The sequence below is a fragment of the Podarcis erhardii genome (assembly GCF_964252035.2).
Source record: "Podarcis erhardii genome assembly, chromosome: 3".
Lineage (NCBI taxonomy): Eukaryota > Metazoa > Chordata > Lepidosauria > Squamata > Lacertidae > Podarcis > Podarcis erhardii.
The window spans coordinates 71,417,290-71,436,463 of NC_138507.1; the positions used below are offsets into that span (position 1 = coordinate 71,417,290).

At 40.4% G+C, this 19,174-nt stretch overlaps 1 protein-coding gene and 1 long non-coding RNA gene across 4 annotated transcripts in view; both read right to left on the bottom strand.

Moving 5' to 3' along the window:
- Positions 1–19,174, bottom strand: part of PRKN (parkin RBR E3 ubiquitin protein ligase) — a 643,936-nt gene that overhangs the window by 463,778 nt on the left and 160,984 nt on the right. The window lies entirely within an intron of this gene.
- On the bottom strand, positions 13,603–18,799 carry LOC309338209. The gene is made up of 2 exons (XR_014154809.1): positions 18,752–18,799; positions 13,603–13,798 (listed from the first exon to the last, which is right to left on the bottom strand). It is a non-coding gene; the product is annotated as an uncharacterized lncRNA (long non-coding RNA).

Consider the following 19,174-nt stretch of genomic DNA (forward strand, 5'->3'; position numbering starts at 1 on the left):
CGTCCCCCCATCACCTGCGCCCCTGGCGGTAGGGCCACCTCACCACCCCTTAGCTATGGCCCTGAGTCCACCACCTGATAATACACATATTAGATTGCAGGCAAGCCATATGGAGTAACAAGGAAGCATTGTGGAAGTCTGAGCGCTGCTTGGAAACTGAGACTTTATAGCTAGCTGGATAAGGCCCCTTCAGGAAGAGAACGTCCCCTTCCCACAAGCAGGGAACATGAGTTACATCTAATTAAACAAATAAAATTTTTAGACTTTGTTGTGTTAAAAGATATTACCTAAAGGCTAATCTCAAAGCAGACTATTTCTTTCCTTTTGTATTAATTGCCTAAGGACAGAAAACGATCAATATTACTTACAAAGAGCTACAATTTTTACGCTATGCAAATCTCAGACCTGAGCTCTAATCGTCTAGATAAATAGGGGGAATCATTTTTGCCTGAGGTCACTAGAATGAAACTTCAAGAGATTAGAAATAACTGCCTTACCCACAATGCTCTCCTCCCCTTTGAAATCGAAAAACCCTTTATTAAAAGGAAAGATAAAAAGGAGCTAAATGAGAGAGTGGCAAATGCTTCTTTTGTATTTGTAATGTGCTTTAGGCTATGATCCCAGATACACTTACCTAGAAGAAAAATTCTCTAAAATCACTGGGATACAGGGGCAGTGCAGAAAATATACCTGACAAGTGGAGGCCATTTTAAATAGCTTCTTGTGTCAACTGTACTCAAGCCATGATGTGCCATCTGTGTGCAGCAGCTCACCAGGCAGGCCATATGATTTTCTCCACACCACTGCAGACTTGTCTCTTTTGTTACATTATTCTAGCCATCATCTAATTGAAGAGGTAGGCCACACTCCCTGGAAAGTCCTGCCCTCAGGTCTTGCTTGCATGCTTCCCATAGGCACACCCTGTAGTGAGGTCATTTTATCATTTTTTACTCAGTGAGTTTATGTACAATATAAATAACTTCTTGCAGTTGTAGCTGATGGGAGTTGTAGACTAAGAGATCTGGAGGGCACCAGGTAAGGAGTTCATAGCAACACTGCCCCATTTTGAATCGAGTAAATATTCAAAGATCTAAGGAATTATACTGGCAACGAACCAGAAGTAAATACATCTTGTGTGCAATTTAGCTCCGGTTCTGCTATCACTTTGCTCCAAGAAAAAATTCAGGACAAAATCATATGCCCTGAATTTTTCCTTGGAGCAAAGTGATAGCAGAACCGTATATACGTTAGCTTCTACGGAAATACGAAATTAATTCTCAAACATGAATTCTAGATTTAAAAAGAAGATTTGGGCTGGAAAACCTTTTTGCTTGTCCCAGTACACTTTCATAGCCCATTGTAGCATATTTAAAATGAGATGCTTATGTGTAAGGCTAAAGTATTATCTCCAAACAGCCTTTCCTGTCCTTAAAACTTCAAGTTACCCATCTGGTAATCATTTTTCTGCCAACTGTTAAGCACTAAATTGACAGACATTCACAACAAAACGCTAATTCTCTTTCATTCTTTGTTGTTGTTTTTTAAATGAATATACAGGCTGTTAAAAGTGGGAATGATTGATGTGTGCTATTTCATCAGTAGTATCTTCCACTTTTCATTCCAGTTCATTATTCATATATTGCCAAACCAAATATTTCAGCAACTAGTTAGACAGCCAACTCAGATTCCCTGCCCAGTGTGACAGAAGTTCTATTAGAGGAAATATCTCCTTTTGAATATGTTACATGGCATGATATCTGGACAATGATTATTTAAATGTTTTTTTTAAGAGAGGGAGAGGAAGCATGAAAACAGTTTGGGTATCAAAAGGCAAAGACTTCACTAACTCCTTTGGCACACTGCTCAATCCCCTAGCGGTTCTCAGGCCCAAGGAATGTCAACAGGGCTGGAGAATGCCAAAACTCAAAGCCACAATGATAGATGGTGCAGGAGGGAGGAGCAATCAAGCAATCACATTGGGTTTTGGTGTGCAAAATTGCTTGATTAACAGAGCAGCTTGGGCAGATGACATGACAAGTAAATAGAAAATGGTGCTCCTGCTTAACTCAGTTGTTCAGGGGGACCCACTTTAGCAACCAAAGAAGAAGCTCCATTCAGTGAACCTCAATGAAGTCAAAATGCCCCTTGTGAAGACCCCATTCCCCCTGGGGCCACAAGGAGAAAACAGGGGAAAGGGAATAAAGAAGAAACGAAACATACACAGGGAAAACAAAGGAGTAATGTCCTACGGATTTTTTTAAAAAAAACCCCACTCAATTCAAGAAACTGTAGTATGGAGAGGAAGAAGCACAGTAAAAAGAAAAGCAAAATACAAACTCACAAAATACACAATAGGAAGAGCACAGACCAAGAAAAGGCAAATAATTGAGAGAGAATAAGAGGACCCAATTTCACCAACCACAGGCAAGCTTGGTCTGGTCTGACAAGAGGGATGACTCCTTCCCCTCGAGAGGAGGCAAAATGCTTCAGGGGACGCTGCCTGTTTCTTCTAGTAGGAGGTGTCATCCCTATGAAGAATGCTATCTACCATTCTCTGGTAAAGCCTAATTTCATGTACAGTGGTACCTTGGGTTAAGTACTTAATTCGTTCTGGAGGTCTGTTCTTAACCTGAAACTGTTCTTAACCTGAAGCACCACTTTAGCTAGTGGCGCTTGCTGCTGCTGCTATGCTGCCACTGCATGATTTCTGTTCTCATCCTGAAGCAAAGTTCTTAACCCGAGGTACTATTTCTGGGTCTGTAACCTGAAACGTATGTAACCCGAGGTACCACTGTATATGCTAATGGCATCTGAACTCTTGTTGACCAACCAGGAACAAGACATTGGGGATACAGTGGTACCTTGGTTTAAGAACAGTTTAGTTTATGAATAACTTGGATTAAGAACGCTGCAAACCCGGAAGTAGATGTTTTGGTTTGTGAACTTTGCCTTGGAAGCAGAACATGTTTTGCTTCCTGCTGAGTGTTCCATTTGTAAATTGTGTCCCCCGCTACTATGGGAAAGCATGCCTTGGTTTAAGAATGCTTTGGTTTAAGAATGGACTTCTGGAATGGATTAAGTTCGTAAACCAAGTTACCACTGTATAGTAGACACCTTGGTGATGATGTCAACCCAATGTGTGGCATCTGTCAAAAATGTGAAATCTATATTAGGGATTGTTAGAAAAGTGAATGAAAAAAATCTGTCAACATCATAATGCCATTATACAACTCTATGGTGAAAAACACATGGAATACTGTCTACAGTTCTGGTTGCTTCACTCAGAAAAGATATTGTAGAGCTGGAAAAGTTTCAAAAAAGGAAAACCAAAATGATCAAGGTGATGGAGCAATTCTGTTATGATGAATTGTTACAACATTTGCACTTTTATAGACAAAAAGGTGAGAACTAAGGAAAGTGATTGAGGTGTATAAAATTATGAACAATGTAAAGAAAGTGGCTAGGGAGCGTGTTTAGAACTTGGGGACATCCAATGAAGCTGAATGTTGGATGATTTGGAACAGACAAAATGGAGTACAGTGCTTTTACACACCGGGCATAGTTAAAACTATGGAATTCACTTTTGTGGGATTTTCATCAACTTGGATGGTTTTAAAAGAAGATGGGACAATTTCATAGAGGCTAAAGCTATCCATGGATACTAGCCATTATAATTTTGTTCTGCATTCACTGTCAGAGGCAGTATACCTCTGAATACCAGTTACTGGGAATACAAGAAGGTAGGGTGCTCCTGTACCCAAGTCCTATTTGTGAGCTTTCTAGAAGCATTTTGTTGGCTAATGTGAGAAGCGGATGCTTAACTACACGAGTCTTATCTGGCAGGGCTCTTCTTATGCTCTTATTCGTCTCTTGAACTTCTTTTTACAGCTTCTTCAAACCTGCTTTATATAATATTTATATCCACACCAATCCTTATTTTATTTTATTTTTAATTTCTGCATATTTGGTTAGGCGCTTTTTTGCATCCATTCAAGAAATGGTGCATTGCAGGACTGGCTGTCCTGTGTACCTGCAGATGCTGTTGGACTACAAATCCAGTGAGCCCCAGCCAGCATGGCTAGTGGTCCGCGATGCTGGGAGTTATAGCCCAACAACTTCTGGAGGGCCACCCTTGCATTAGAGAAGTAACTGGTAGGTGGCAGACAAACACACTACAGAGAGATGCTATTATTTGTAGCAAGGCGGTGTTAGCAGACAGTCATCCTAGGTTTTAAAAAGCATCAGGTGGCAGTAGTTCCAGCTTGCCTGAGGAGAGGTGAAACTTGTATTTCAGAAAATGTTGAGATGCCCCTTTCTAGTCAAGGAATCAAACAACACTTTCCCCATTAAAGTGGCTGTGAATATCCTCACATGTAGGCTAATCTCTCTATTGCCTGTGGGTATAAAGCACATGTGGAAAGAGAGAATTGACCAGTTTCTCCCTCCTTCTGGTGGACGGCAATGGCCTGAGGTAACTTAATCACACAAATTTCAGTGGGTCTGCTCTGAGGAAAAATTAGATGAATAGCACTCAGGGAATTTGGAATTGGGAGGGGGGTATAATTTGGGAGGGTGTGGGGAGGATATGCCTGGCACTCTGCAGTGAACACAGAATTAGCAGCAGACGAGAGCTCAAAGCAAGTGTCTCCTGCACTAAAAGCTTTTGCCTTGCCTTTCCTCCTCCCCTGCACTGGGCCTGGATTGGATCATGACAAATTGTGAAACACAAAACAAGGCTAGTTGGGGTGAGGGGTGAGAGACGAGAGCAGTACCTCATGCATTTGTAAAGCCAAAGGCTAGCTATCACTCAACCAAAAGCCCACTGAATTTTTATATATTAATTATTTGGAGTACTTTTAGCTCTGCTCTTTCTAACGTTTTAAAAATGTACATAGAAGTATTTCAGATACCATGTCCACGGCATGGGCAATATGAAGCTGGTGTAAGATTTTTGTAATTGTTTTAATTTGTGATAGAAATCTTAGGAAAGATCCATATCTTATCGCATTTCCTTTTTAAACCCAGAAACCAAAGTTGTCGATATCTGCATATGCGTGAGAAACCTCCAACTTCAAACTCCGAGGATACCATATTAAAAGGACATCTGAAAGACATGCCATGAATCAGTGGTTGACACCATTAGAATGCTGAGATGATTTGCCACATGTTGGTATGAGGCGAAAAACAAACACCTGAAATCAGCCGGTGGGGCAATGTGTTAAAAGCCAGCTTAACTATGTAGCATGGTTGTTGTTAGTTCAGTAAAAACACTTTCGATGCTTTTCAAATTTAAGCTGCACTATGAAAAATTGAATGGCCAAGAACCTGGAAATGTGCGTTAGTTTTCACATAACACAGTTTATAGGGGCATTTTCAAACAAATTGCTGCATTATATCTAAAGGGGATGAGGATAGAAGGTAAGATTCAAAAATAGTATTTTCCACAGGAGCATCAAATACACCCTTGAGAAATTAGTCATAGCTGAGCCACCATAGTATCTATCTATCACATCCTCTCTGGCAGCTGGAAGATCAGCAGGTGTGGATCTATTATCATTACTTGCTGGGCTTGACATTGACCGCTGCAACATTTGAAGTCTAGGACCACATAATTACTGGTTTCTGGTGCTGCAATCCACATCACAGACTGCAGCTTTGATAATTCCAGTGTAAGGAACAAACATGCCCTGTGCTATTACTGAGTGTAGGAGGGACTTTGCTCTGGGAACACAGATGGAAGGCCAAGTTAGGCTCTCAAACACAGGGAGCTGAGTTTACATATGCCAGGGAAGCAGCTGGCAGGAAATGATTCTTAATGCTGTGTTCTGTACACTTCACATTGAATTTCAATTAACTTACTAAAGTATCCTCATCCAAACTATGGCATAGCAGAAACTGCTCATAAACTCAAATATAACATGCAGTTTAGATGTGTTTTTCTTATTATTTTTATTACTATTATTTTAAAATTCAGGTACTGATGAGTAAAAGTAAAAAAAACAAAAACACCACATTTAAAAACCTTCATTACTGCCTTCTCTGCCACAGAAATGGCACCCAAAGTGATGTACATCATAATACAATCATACGGATCAGAATAACAATGTAGAAAGCACACAAGCACAGTAAGCATTTAAGCAAAGCATCAAAAAGTAAAGGAGAAAAAAGGAAGGGGGCATCAGGACTTAGAGTTGATGGCCCTTCAGGGTCCTTTCCAACCCTGCAATTCTATTATGATTCTCACACATGCCTCTGTGTGTTTCAAAGGCCGGTGTGTCCCACAACCTGTTTCTGTTCCATTGGCTTCAGTACTGTAAAAGCAGGGAGACAGACCCACCCTGCCTGAGGAAGTGGAGAGGGAACAAAGAGAAGAGGGAGCTTCCTTAGATTGCAGACCCAAGACCATATGGTTTTTTTTCTCTCAAAATGACCATCAGTACTTTGAACTAGGTCCAGAAACAAATGGGGGGGAGGATAGTGTTTCTGGGCCAGGCACCAGCAGTCGCTTAAAGTAAAGGAGGAGCCGAGGGCAGTGTCCCACTGAAAACAATCTTGGAGAAAATCAGACATTGTCTTCCACGTTATGGAAGGCAGGTGGAAGGCTCTCCCTACAAAGTGATGCCACACAAGGACCCAGGTAGCCACTGAAACGGGTTTCTGGGAACAATAATATATTCCACCAGCTCTCATACCACTCTGTGGCTGCTGTTGGCTATTCAGCACTTAAAGGGAAGAAGTCTAGACCAGTGTCCCATCAAAAATAGTCAGGATAATTACTAAACATCATGTGCATAGTTACATGAGAGCAAATCCAAGGGCTATCCAAGGAATTTACCCAAAATTATTTGTGACTAGGACTGCAGCCAAGGCCCTATTCAAGTGACATAATTGTCACTTATGTAATTCCATTTGTGTTAGGCTGAGGAAGGACAAGGCACTGCCCCACCCCCCACCCCCGTTGAATTTTTGTGTGTGTTGGAGAGTAAACATCTGCATAAGGGAGCCAGTTGTACTCATATAGACTCCCTGCACTATTTATATCCTTGATCCATGTATGGAGGGATGCACAGACAAGTAGAGGGATACACAGACAGGGAGAAGAATGCAAACAGAGTGGGTGCAGTTACAATTCAACCCTGCTCTTCCTTACATCATATGTGGGGCACAATGCCTGAAGATGGCTAATGGGTGCAAAAGAGGTGCATTTGTCAGAAAGTCAACAAAATTTGACTTTCAGCATACTGTCATCACCCTCCACATAGGTTATGCAAAAATGAACACAATATAGTTGCTTTTTAAAGTATATGTTATGCAATCTGATTAATAATTCATCTCCCCAAAATAAATTATTCAGATCTTTAAGCATCCCCACTTTAGGGCATTAATAAAAGGAGTTTCAAATCTTTTCAATCATATACAATTAGGTTCTTCTAAATCTTAATTATCTGCTTTGCGCAGAAGGCAGAAAGTAGTCTTCTCAAGCAAACATGGCATTCCTTTTATCCACTCTTCAGATAATTACTATAATTTTGCAATTATAAAACATAATATTGTGGAATCCTCCCCTGGTGACCAAAGATAAATGTTTGACTAATATAGCAACCTTATCACACAATTTCTATAATGAAGACCTAAGCTTTATCTATTAGACTTGCAACACCAGTTTAAATACACACACTGAAGCCTCTTTCCATGTCATCTCGGATAAACAATATTCACAGCAGCTTTCTGAGGTTGTCATGCACCTCCATGTTCAGATCTTTTATTCCCAGTACTGTGGAGCAGGAATAATATATTTAGAGGAATCTGCCAAAGTAAGCTGACAACTGAATATCTACTGTGGAGTGTGTGCATAAAAAAGTACTTTTCCATCACTGCCAACAGTTGAAATTCACATCTTGAAGATAATGAGATAATGGCAGGTATAATTATACCTACAGAACCACCCATCCTTGATGATGTAGTTTGATGAAGAAGCGTACTATGCTGAATATACACTATATAAGGTTAGCTTCACATTCCTAGTCACGTTTAAGAATTTCTCAGACTAGCTTTTCACAAGCCACTAACTCTCAACCTAAACTACCATGCAGAAAGGAATTGTGACTTGCTACAGAGTAATATATAGTAAAATAAAAGTACCTATAAGGGACACACTTGCATTAAATTTTTCTGTGTGGTCTCACATGAAACATCTCAAGCAATCCTCTAATTAAGGCATGAGGAATCTGTGACTTGCCAGATATTGCCAAACATTCATTATCATTGACCATGGTGGCTAAGGCTGATGGGAATAGCCCTTCACCACCACCTGGGAAGCCACAAATTTCTCACTTCTGTTCTAATTCCCTTTCACTGCCTTGAAAGTAATACTGAGCCAAACATTCCACAGGTAAATTTGCATCCCAATTTAGAGGCAGACAGGGGCTTCAATTTACTGCTGCATATACCATACTGACTACTTCAGAAGAAGAGCATGATTAAAATGAGCAAATAACACATACATGCATATGCATATACACTGATGCCCCTTATTGCAGACAAATTGTGATTATTTTAAAACTATTACAAAAGTTATATGGTTATAACAACTATGTGGATTTTGAAATATCTCTGTGTCATAATCCAAAACAAACAGAATACCATTCCCCTAGGTTTGGCTGAGAGTGTAAGCAAGAATACACCAAGTTTGTAAAGTCACCTCTGAGTTTATTCAGCGGCCAACTGTTTAATGAAGCCATCACTACACATTCTTTCCACCCAGTCTGACAGGCCCAGGTACTTTTGCTTAAGGGAATGTGTAGGAGAAGATTGCATGTGTCACACTGAACACATCTCACAAGTTCTTCAATAATATGAAATACGTGTGGGAGCCCACAACAAAATGTTGCAGTATATCTCCAGTGCTTTTGTCTAGAGCTCTAGCTAGTCTGGAACTGGAGTCTTGTAGTGGTGTTTGGGGCTTGCAAAGGACACCTTTCTGTCATTCTTTCTTTCCTACTGTGCTATATTAGTGCTAAAAGTTCAGGGCCGCTTGCCTGTATGGGCGGGCAGGCAAAAACAGTAAGAATAAGAAAGATTTTCCCACCCTCATTCTAATATTTACCTACAGAATACATATAGTTGTTAAGAGCTTAAACAGGCAATTTCTCTCTCTCAATCCAGCCAATTTTTTGTGCTTTTAACACAGTTTCAACATTCTCCCTGGTACATAGGACTGGGTTGGAGAGAGATAAAGGTGATGCACTTTCACAGGATGGAAACTATCTGGGTGGGCTGTTCAGAGGGAAGAGGGCAGGGGAAAGTACGCTATCAGAAATGGGACAAGCTGTTCCAAGGGATGAAGAGAAGAGTCTTAATGTACCATTTATATGCTTTTTGGTACATGAACAAATGTGTGTGTGTGAAAGTTTTAACACTTCTCTTAAACTCTTAAATTTTTGGGACGGGGATGTTAAATTCTAAAATGTATTTTAAGTGCGAAGAGCAGTAGCTGCATTTAAGTTATTTTTCCCCTGAAGGATAAGCCAAGTGATGATGCTGAAAATGTCCCAGCCAGACACCACTAAGCAATATTGATTTTTTTTTAAAAAAAAAGAACAAGAAGAAAAGAAGCCTAATCACCTTTTGACGGAGAGTAACTATGATAGATTTCAGCTTGAAGGATAATTTTTCAAAAAGCCATGTGCATCAGAAAAGCAGCTTATAATGAAAGTGTTTTCTCAACCATTAACAATAGCGATACTAGCACAGCACTTTAATTCTGAGTGGGTACTTAAACGGATCCTTTCTTTTTATTTGATTCAAAGCCAATATGCTGATGCAAAACAAACACACTTCCCAGATTTCCCTTCAATGAAACTGTTTTTGGGTGGTTTTGATTGATGTAAAAAAAAGTATATGTGACAAGTCCAATAAAGCGACCAGTGCAACAGGAAAACTGTGACAGCCTAGGCCTATATCCTGTTTATATAGCCCTATGGTAATTGCCAAGCAAGCTGGCAGAGCTGCAAGGAAGATTCTCTATAGTTCAACCACATATTAAAAGAGCTCACGATGAAATCAGCTCATATTGGCAGAACTACTGAAAATGGCATCAAGGCTTAGTAGCTTCAAAGCCAAGTTGATGAGCAATTTATAGTTTGAGGTACTAAAGTGGGAAAGAGTTCAAAATCCAAAGTTCTAATTACAAAAAGTCCCATGGAGTCATTTCTATGTAGTACTCAACACCAAGGAGGCTTGTTTTCAAATTAATATCTACTTATTAACCAAGTAGGGACGCGGGTGGCGCTGTGGGTAAAACCTCAGTGCCTAGGACTTGCCGATCGTATGGTCGGCGGTTTGAATCCCCGTGACGGGGTGAGCTCCCGTCGTTCGGTCCCAGCTCCTGCCCACCTAGCAGTTCGAAAGCACCTCCAGGTGCAAGTAGATAAATAGGTACCGCTTTATAGCAGGAAGGTAAATGGTGTTTCCGTGCACTGCACTGGTGCTGGCTCGCCAGAGCAGCTTCGTCACGCCGGCCACGTGACCCGGAAGTGTCTTCGGACAGCGCTGGCTCCTGGCCTCTTAAGCGAGATGAGCACGCAACCCCAGAGTCGGTCACGACTGGCCCGCACAGGCAGGGGTACCTTTACCTTACTATTAACCAAGTATTAAAACCGACACTTAAATTTCAGTCAGGAAGCAGCAGCACAGCGAAACAAGCAGGAGTACAAAATATACTGTCCATGGTACTGAAAGGCATAATGAACACGATAACCAGGTATACTGATGTAATTAGACCTACTCATTTTCTTTCTGAACTTTATGACAGTCCTATCAGGATGTTTCCACATGGGAACCTTTTTCTCTGGCATCAACACAGTTTGCTCTCTGCAAGACTGTAGATGATGTTCCTCCCAAACTGTTGCCTTACTGTCCCCATGCCTCCCGAGTGCCGAACCAATCTTAAAGTGCCATTTCGTAGTGATATTTGTACCTTTTGCAACTGAAGTGCAATCCCTTGAGGTGTGATCTGACAAGCTATAATTATCTCAGCTTGCCCAGTGATGTGGTCTGCAGCATGTTTGGTGATTGTGTGTGTATCCCTACCTCTCTGTGTCACTTTTTCCATAGGAATGGTGGGTGGCAAGCCATCAATCAATCTGAAGTTCTTGGAGTTTGAGAATTCCTGGAGTTAAAAGTGTAATGAGAGCTGTTATAGTTTAAAGACAAAAATGAATTGAAACTCACATATTGTTTTTCAAGTTCACCTTCAATTTGCCTTGAAATGACAGAACTGCAGAGATAAGTGTGTGTGTGGCCACCTTGCCTAATAATAATAATAATAATAATAATAATAATAACAACAACAACAACAACAATACCCCACCCATCTGGCTCGGTTTCCCCAGCCACTTTTACATTTTAATAGTAAAATATCTAGCTTTTTAAATTTTTTTAAAATTAATTTTTTTTAAAAAAAAATAAAAATTTAAAGTAAGTGAAATTGACAAGGCTTTCCTGTCTTCACTGAGCGCATCCACAAAGTGTAAGAAAATTTGCTGAAATGGATTATTTTTGTTTTTAAGAGTCATGAAAACACAGGCATACTATGCATTCCATTAAGCCTATTTATCTAATGTGTTGCCTATTGCCTCTAAATAAAATATTTAGAAATTTAGAGACTTCTGGGTTGGCGCCATCGCCGAATGGCGGACTCCCTCCGAGCTCCGGAGGGAGCCGGCTCGGCAGGGGCTGGGTTCTACCGCGCCGGCGACGCGGGGACCCGCAAAAACCATGGGCACGGAGCCCCATGGACATGGTGACTCGGCTGGCACCTTTAAGCCCCCCCCCCGGCCCGCGAAAGAGCCTTTTTAAAGGCTTCGGAGCGGGCGCCTGCAGGGGGTGGTGCTTTGAGTCCTCCGCTTCCCCTGCCTAGTGAAGCCGCATGCCATTTGGCGGAGAGCGCTGGCTTCTTCCATTGAAAATTTGGATCCAAAAGAACAACCCGTGAGTAATTGGAATATGGATTAAAAAGAGGGATAAATTTTTAAAATCCGGAGCGAGCGGGGGGGGGGGGTATAAAAAGGAAGTCATCCCCCCCCAATTGTAGAAGAGCCAAAACAAAGGACTTAACAACTAAGATCGAGAGTGACCTTATCTTGATGAATTAGTGACTTCGCGAGGGAAAAATATAAGATTGAGCTGGAGGAGAAAAGTGGAATTTGAACTAAAAAGCACCCCCCCCCCGGAACCCCGGGAGCAATCGGTGAAAATGCCTGGGGAAGAGAAACGGAGGTTTTGACAGCTGTCAAAGAGCTGTCAAAACGGAAGAACAAAACAGAGACTTTGTTATGAGGACTTTGCCGGTTACATTGGTTATAAATTGGATATAAAATGTTTCAAATAAGGATCAACAAGCTACTTGGATTGGTGGATGTGATCTGGAAGGGAACTCAGTTACTGAAATCCATCTAGAGGAGCTGAGGGATATTGCAAGTGTTTTTGACTGGAAATTTGAACAGTTGAACAGAACTTTTTATCTCCTGGGAAACTGCAGAAATGGAACATTATTTTGTCTACAGAGGTCTATACACTACAGAAAACAATGGATGTAAATGAAAGGGACATGACGCAATGTTTTGCTCCTGAATAACAAGCCTCTGCAGAGAAACTAGAAACTTTTGGAAATAGAACATTTCGGCAGAAGAGCAGGGAAAAAGCAAAAAATAAAAAGGAGGAGTGTGATTAATAAGAATAATGAAATAACAAGATCTGGACAGAACTGGAAGTGGGAACATTTGGGACATTCAGATTTGACAAGCTTACAGAAATAAAATTGGAGTTTTTGCTCCTGGATATAAAAATCTGGATAGAAGAAATGGGCCCCTTTTTGAGATAGACTCCTTCTATGATTGGACATTCGAATTTAAAAATGACTGGTAAAGGACTAGAGAGGTTTGGGTTTAGTGAGATGTGGGAACCCCAGGAAGATATCAGATGTCGAGGGATATTGGGAACGCAACCGGGAAAGGGGGGAGGGAAATCTGGAATCCAAAGGGTGCAAAACTATTTTTTATCTTGATTATTTTTATCTGCATTATTCTTGAAGGGGGGGAACTCGTGGAAGGGAATTAGGTCGATCTTAGGGGATGGGAATTTTCGAAAAATTGGGTTATTGATGATAAGTGTAATTTGGGGATAAGAATTTGTTGAATTGATTTGTTAAACTGGAAGACAAGAGGGGGAGGGGAGGGGAAGTCCTGGTTATTGGAAAAAGATTATAAATTGGATTTAATTTGTTTTAAATTGGAAAACTTTAATAAAAATTATTTTAAAAAAATAAATAAATAAAATATTTAGAAATTTAATGAGTCTACTATCATTTAGGATCAGGCCCAGACTCCGGGGCCCAGACTGATTCAAAACAGCTCCCTCTGAGCCCTTTTGGCAATCTGCTTTCCTTTTCCAAACTCATTGAAGATGAAGGGGGTGACAGAGTGGGGGTGGAGAAATCCAAAGGAGGCAGGATCACTGATGCAAGCATGAATGGCAGCATCCATAGACACTGGGAATGATGGAAAATTGTATTTCTGTAAAACAATCCGTTAGCACATAAAGAAGAATAAACACATAGCTTTATTATATTTTGTACTGGCATGAAATGTGGCGATCTCAATGTCTGTTGTCTCTGAATCTCCCATAAAATGTGTACTGCGTTCCCTCCCCCTCAAATGAGTGTTCCAGTTTGTGTTGCTTTCCTTTAGAAGTCATCAGTTGCTGCTGGGAAGGGCAGTGCTATTTTGACAACCATTCTCTACAGAGGAAACAAAATGAGGCTGGAAAAGCAAACAAGTATTTTGGACATACTGTCTGTACAGTTTCACATCACACAAAGCATTATTATCTTTTCAAAAGCTGTTTGCCTGATTTTTCTTGTTCTCCCTAAGAAAAACTACTGAGCTGCTTTGAAACTTCTCCATATTATGTAACCTTCCTATAAAGAAAAGAGTATTCACTCATTGTAGGCACTGTAATGAATGCCACCACTTTTTACATGCATAGAGAACATCACTCGATACCTTTTCAGCAGCTTTCTGTTACCAGATTTTTCTTGGAGTAACTGACTTCTTGCTTACACAAAAACGTAAAAGTATAAATTCAAGCAGACAGTCTTCCTGAACTGCTGATTTCTCAGCAACAATTTTATGTCAACTAAGGAGATAATTCACAAGCAGTTGTATTGTTTTCTCCAAGCATAAATGATAGAGGAATCTTTCATAGTGCACTTTTTAAAAAGTTCCTATTTCATATGCAACTTAACATAAACAGTTAAAATTGTATAAACAGTATCTGGTTGACCACTGTGGAAAACAGGCCTTTGGTCTAATCCAGCAATGTACTTCATATGTTGTTATAATTCCCCCAAATCCACCACAAAAACAAGTTTCAGGTTTTAGACATTAAATCCACTGATCTTGCACTGGCTTGGACTACTTTTCATGAACAATGGCTAAAGCTGACCAGAGCAAATAGTGCAATTGCATGCATGCAAAATACATGCATGAAGAATAATGTAAACAGATCTGACTACTATGCAGAACTGAGCCTTAACATTCTTTTAAAGGAAGGGTTGATGAAATGAACTGATTGGCCCTGAAGAAAGCCAAGAGAGGATAAATTACCCATGTAGCATTATTATAATGTAGCACATTTTAGAGGCCAACAGGTAACCTAACTAACTGGCCTAACGGCTGAGAATTGTGATATTGCTATTTTACAACTCACCACTGCAATTAACATGATTGCTAATTAATTAATACCCCATCTTTCAAGGTAAGCTCTACTAAGGTGGTTTACAAAAAACAAAAACAAAAGATAAATGTCCATTTAAAATACAGTTAAAACAAAGCAGCTACAACAACAAACCCGAATAAAATCAATAAAGATTCAATAAAAAAAGGCTGACCAAAACAAAAAGTCAATAGAGGTTTGTTTGCTTGAAAATATACACCCTACATCATGTTTCTTCAAAACATAGCCTTAGGGACACATCACTATATACCTGTTTCACAGGACAGGGATTTGAGGCGAGACTTAACAACTCACACATAGAATGTATTCCTACCTGAACAAAAGTCCCAGCAGTGGCTTTTCATATTAAGAATACTCCTTCAACCTTAAAAACACTTTTTTACAAGTAAGTATAATAGCGGGAAGCAGGATTTTCCAAGCCATGCGGAGTTATCCAACTCAGACCTCATTAGCATAGAGCAGGGATACATTTGTTGCCCTCCATATACTGTTGGACTACAGTCCCCAGCATCCATGGCTATTGGCAGTGACAGCTGGGCCTGAGGGGAGCTGGAGTTCAACAACATCTGGCAAGTCACAGGTTACCCACTCCTGGCTTAGAGAATAGAAACCTACTGGATTTACTTGAATTTAATGCACACATTTTTTTGGGCCAAATTATGTCGCAAAAATCAGGCTGCGCATTAAATTTGATGGCGCCAACAAATATTTTGTTGGTTTCAAGGTTTTGAAAATTGAGGTGCGTATTAGATTTGATGGTGCATTAGATTCACGTAAATATAGTATTATTTCTATAAGCCTCCCCAATTCGCTTTTCTATTGCAATCCTGAGCAGTACTGACTGATTCATTGGCATCCTTTGGTGAGTGCTGACAGATTCTCCCTAGGACAAGATTCAAGAGATACTGATGCTGAAGAGATATGGTGAAAAGTTTGTTTTGGAGATGGGTAAACATCTTTGTTATCTGGCTTTATGTACTTGGGCCTCATGGAGATAGCTTGTTTTCTAGGTCTAGCTTTGGAAAATGGATATTTGCCTCCTGGAATTCCACAGCTAAGCAAACATGTGGCTTCTCACTTTCTATCTGGGGTGAGGAACCTGTGGCCCTCCAGATGTTGTTGGATTCCAGCTCCCATCAGCCTCAGCCAATAGGCATGGATGGTAACATTTGGAGAACCACAGGTTCCCCACACACTGCCTTATACACCAGGAGGACAAAGGAAGCTTTCTTTTTAGTCAAGGCTGATCGCCGAAGAATTGATGCTTATGAATTATGGTGCTGGAGGAGACTCTTGAGAGTCCCATGGACTGCAAGAAGATCAAACCGATCCATTCTTAAGGAAATCAGCCCTGAGTGCTCACTGGAAGGACAGATCGTGAAGCTGAGGCTCCAATACTTTGACCACCTCATGAGAAGAGAAGACTCCCTGGAAAAGACCCTGATGTTGGGAAAGATGAAGGGCACAAGGAGAAGGGACGACAGAGGACGAGATGGTTGGACAGTGTTCTCGAAGCTACAAACATGAGTCTGACCAAACTGCGGGAGGCAGTGGAAGACAGGAGTGCCTGGCATGCTCTGGTCCATGGGGTCACGAAGAGTCAGACACGACTAAACGATTAAACAACAAAGTATACCTTATTTTCTATTATGCTTCAATGTCTATTTAAATAACCTCTTTTATCTTTTCTACTACATAATGTGACGATGGTTTTAAACCTTCAGTGCCTGCCTATGAACTTAAATGTTCTTGTTTTACTACCATGTCGTGATACAAAGGTATTTTGGTTTGTAAGAGAAACTGAAGCATTTTCAAAGGCCTGAAGGGCTAAAAAGAAAGCTCATTTTGGGTGATGATAAGCGGTAACAGCTATTTAGGATCTTTAAAATTATTTCAATATTTTAAAGCAGGAAACATCTGAGACTGCACTTGCATTGAAGAACAAATGCTGTGCATGAAGGAGGTTTCAGGCTCAATCCCCAGCATCTCCAGACAGGGCTGGAAAGACTCAGGCAAAACCCTGAACAGCTGTTGTCAGGCAGTATGGACAGGACTGAGCTGGTTGGAGCAATGGTCTGACTCAGTACAAAGCAAATTCTTATGAATGAGGTTAGGAGAAATCCCTGCTTGACCTACAGTAAGCACCTAAATGGACAATAATGTAAGGGGGGGGAAAGCAAAAATGCAAAAGGAACTAAAACGGTCCACAGAATTTATTCTGTTGCCCTTCACACTAGCTCCCCAGGTTGCTTTAATTAATGTTCAAGCAATTAGGAAATAACAAACCAATACTGATTGAATCAGGGTCCACAGTCCATAAAGAATCTAAGCTGGGGAAACAGGTCTCACTTGGTATTTAATCTGCAAAGGCTCTTGCTAACACCCTGGTCTAGAACTGAAGAATTAACATCTTAACACAAAGGTGAATTTTTGCAACCCACTTTTATTTCTCTGAGAATAATATGAGAACTCAAAAGTATTAATGTACAATCAAGTAAATTGTTGCCCTTGTCCTCATTACTCAAAGTAAAATACTGCCTGCATAAATTTGTTGCATTTCTGATTGAAAATAAGAAAGCTATCACATCATAGCAAATTCCTGTAAATCCAATTCAGAAGCCACTGAGCTGACATCAAAATGTTCTGATTAGAAATTGCTTACTGTAGAACTAAGTACGCTCTGCGGATTTGCCAGTAGTTTGGTTATGTACAGATAAAAATTTCCAGTTATATTAATCCTCCCAGACAGAATTCAATATTACATTTACAAAGCAAAGAATAAACTTCAGCTAGGATACAAACAATATTGTAAGTCCATCAGTATTTTTCATGCTAAACTTAAGGAAGCAAGTTTATTTTACAGCAGTCACATGACTAGTTCAAGCTCCAAAATCTTGAATCACCAGGAGTATAACTATTCCAGTATTGGGGAGAAAAGCATTAATCCATAAAATTGGCATAATAATTGTTTATTTCATCCAATGGAGATGATTTCTGTACTGAGTGGCAGGCCTTACAGCAGAGGAAAAGAGGACTAGCAAAGACCACTGGAGGATGTTTAGGTTGACCCAGGCCTTCTGTTATCTGCTCTAATGCATCTGATGCACAGAGCAAGTGATGATATTGTCATTCCTGTTGGGCATGCCATGCCATAATCTACTGGGTGTTTTTTTATGTTTATTAAGGCCAGGGTCCAAAGGGTCACACATTGTCTTTCTGCTGCAGGTCTCCACCCCATCTTGCAGCCAATTAAAGCCACCCAGGTGGTGAGGAGACCATCCAAAATGGCACTGCAAGAGGCACAAAAGGAAAAATAATTCAAAACCACTGGTGCTTTGCACATGCCTACCAGTATGAATGCACTGTTATATTTTTACCAGCTCATTGTATTGATCAATGAGTGATATTCACTTTGTGACCCTTTGATAAAGGAAGGCATTTGCTGGTAGAACAGAGGAGGCATGTTCTGCCACCACCCCTCACAGTCCCCCATCCTTCCCCTATATTTGCTCCAGACGGTTCCCCAATCCTCCAGAACAGATTTTGGGAGGCAGGGGAAGGGAGATTGCTACAACTTGCCTCTCTCCCTAGTCCACTGACAGGTACCTTCCATCTGTGGAGGTACACCAGCTAGATATGACCTTCCATCTTAAAATCAAGATAGCAAACATACAATTCTACAATTCTACACACACTGAATTGGGAGTAGCCTCCACTGAATTCAATGTGGCTTACTTCCGAGTTGGCATATACAGAATTGTAAATACCATTAAGCCGTCAGCAGAGGAACATTAAAACTGAAGCAATGAGTAGCTTTACTGCTTTACAAATAACTGAAAATGGGTTTGGAAAAAATGAATAATTATAGATCAGCAGTATCTAGTTTGAAAAAAGCTTGTTGTTTTATGCAATACAGTTCCCCAAAACTATGCTGCTGATTTGAATGTGACCTTACCATAATTTATCATCTGTATCAGCATCCTGAATGAAAAAGATAACCAACCTTATTTTACAAGTAATGGAAATGTGTGTTTATAACATGCCAGCACCTGAGAGGGAAAATATTAACAGCATTCAAAATATTTATTTTTCAGCAGCTTCCAAGCTGTATGATACGGATTAGTCATGGCACTTTACTTTAATCATAAAACTTCTCAGGCCTCTCTTCGCACAGCATTTCAGTGAGTCTGAATGTGGCCCTCACCCATCCCCTCCCAACACTTACTGCAACTGCTTGACCCTGCAGTAATGTAAATAACTCTGGTTGGTCAAAAGTCCCATCACCTATATATTTATTAATATGTCTCTTTGTCCTCCAGGAGTGAGAGGCCTGAATTCATCTTCATATCAAATTTCAAAAGGGTAGAGGGCATACATT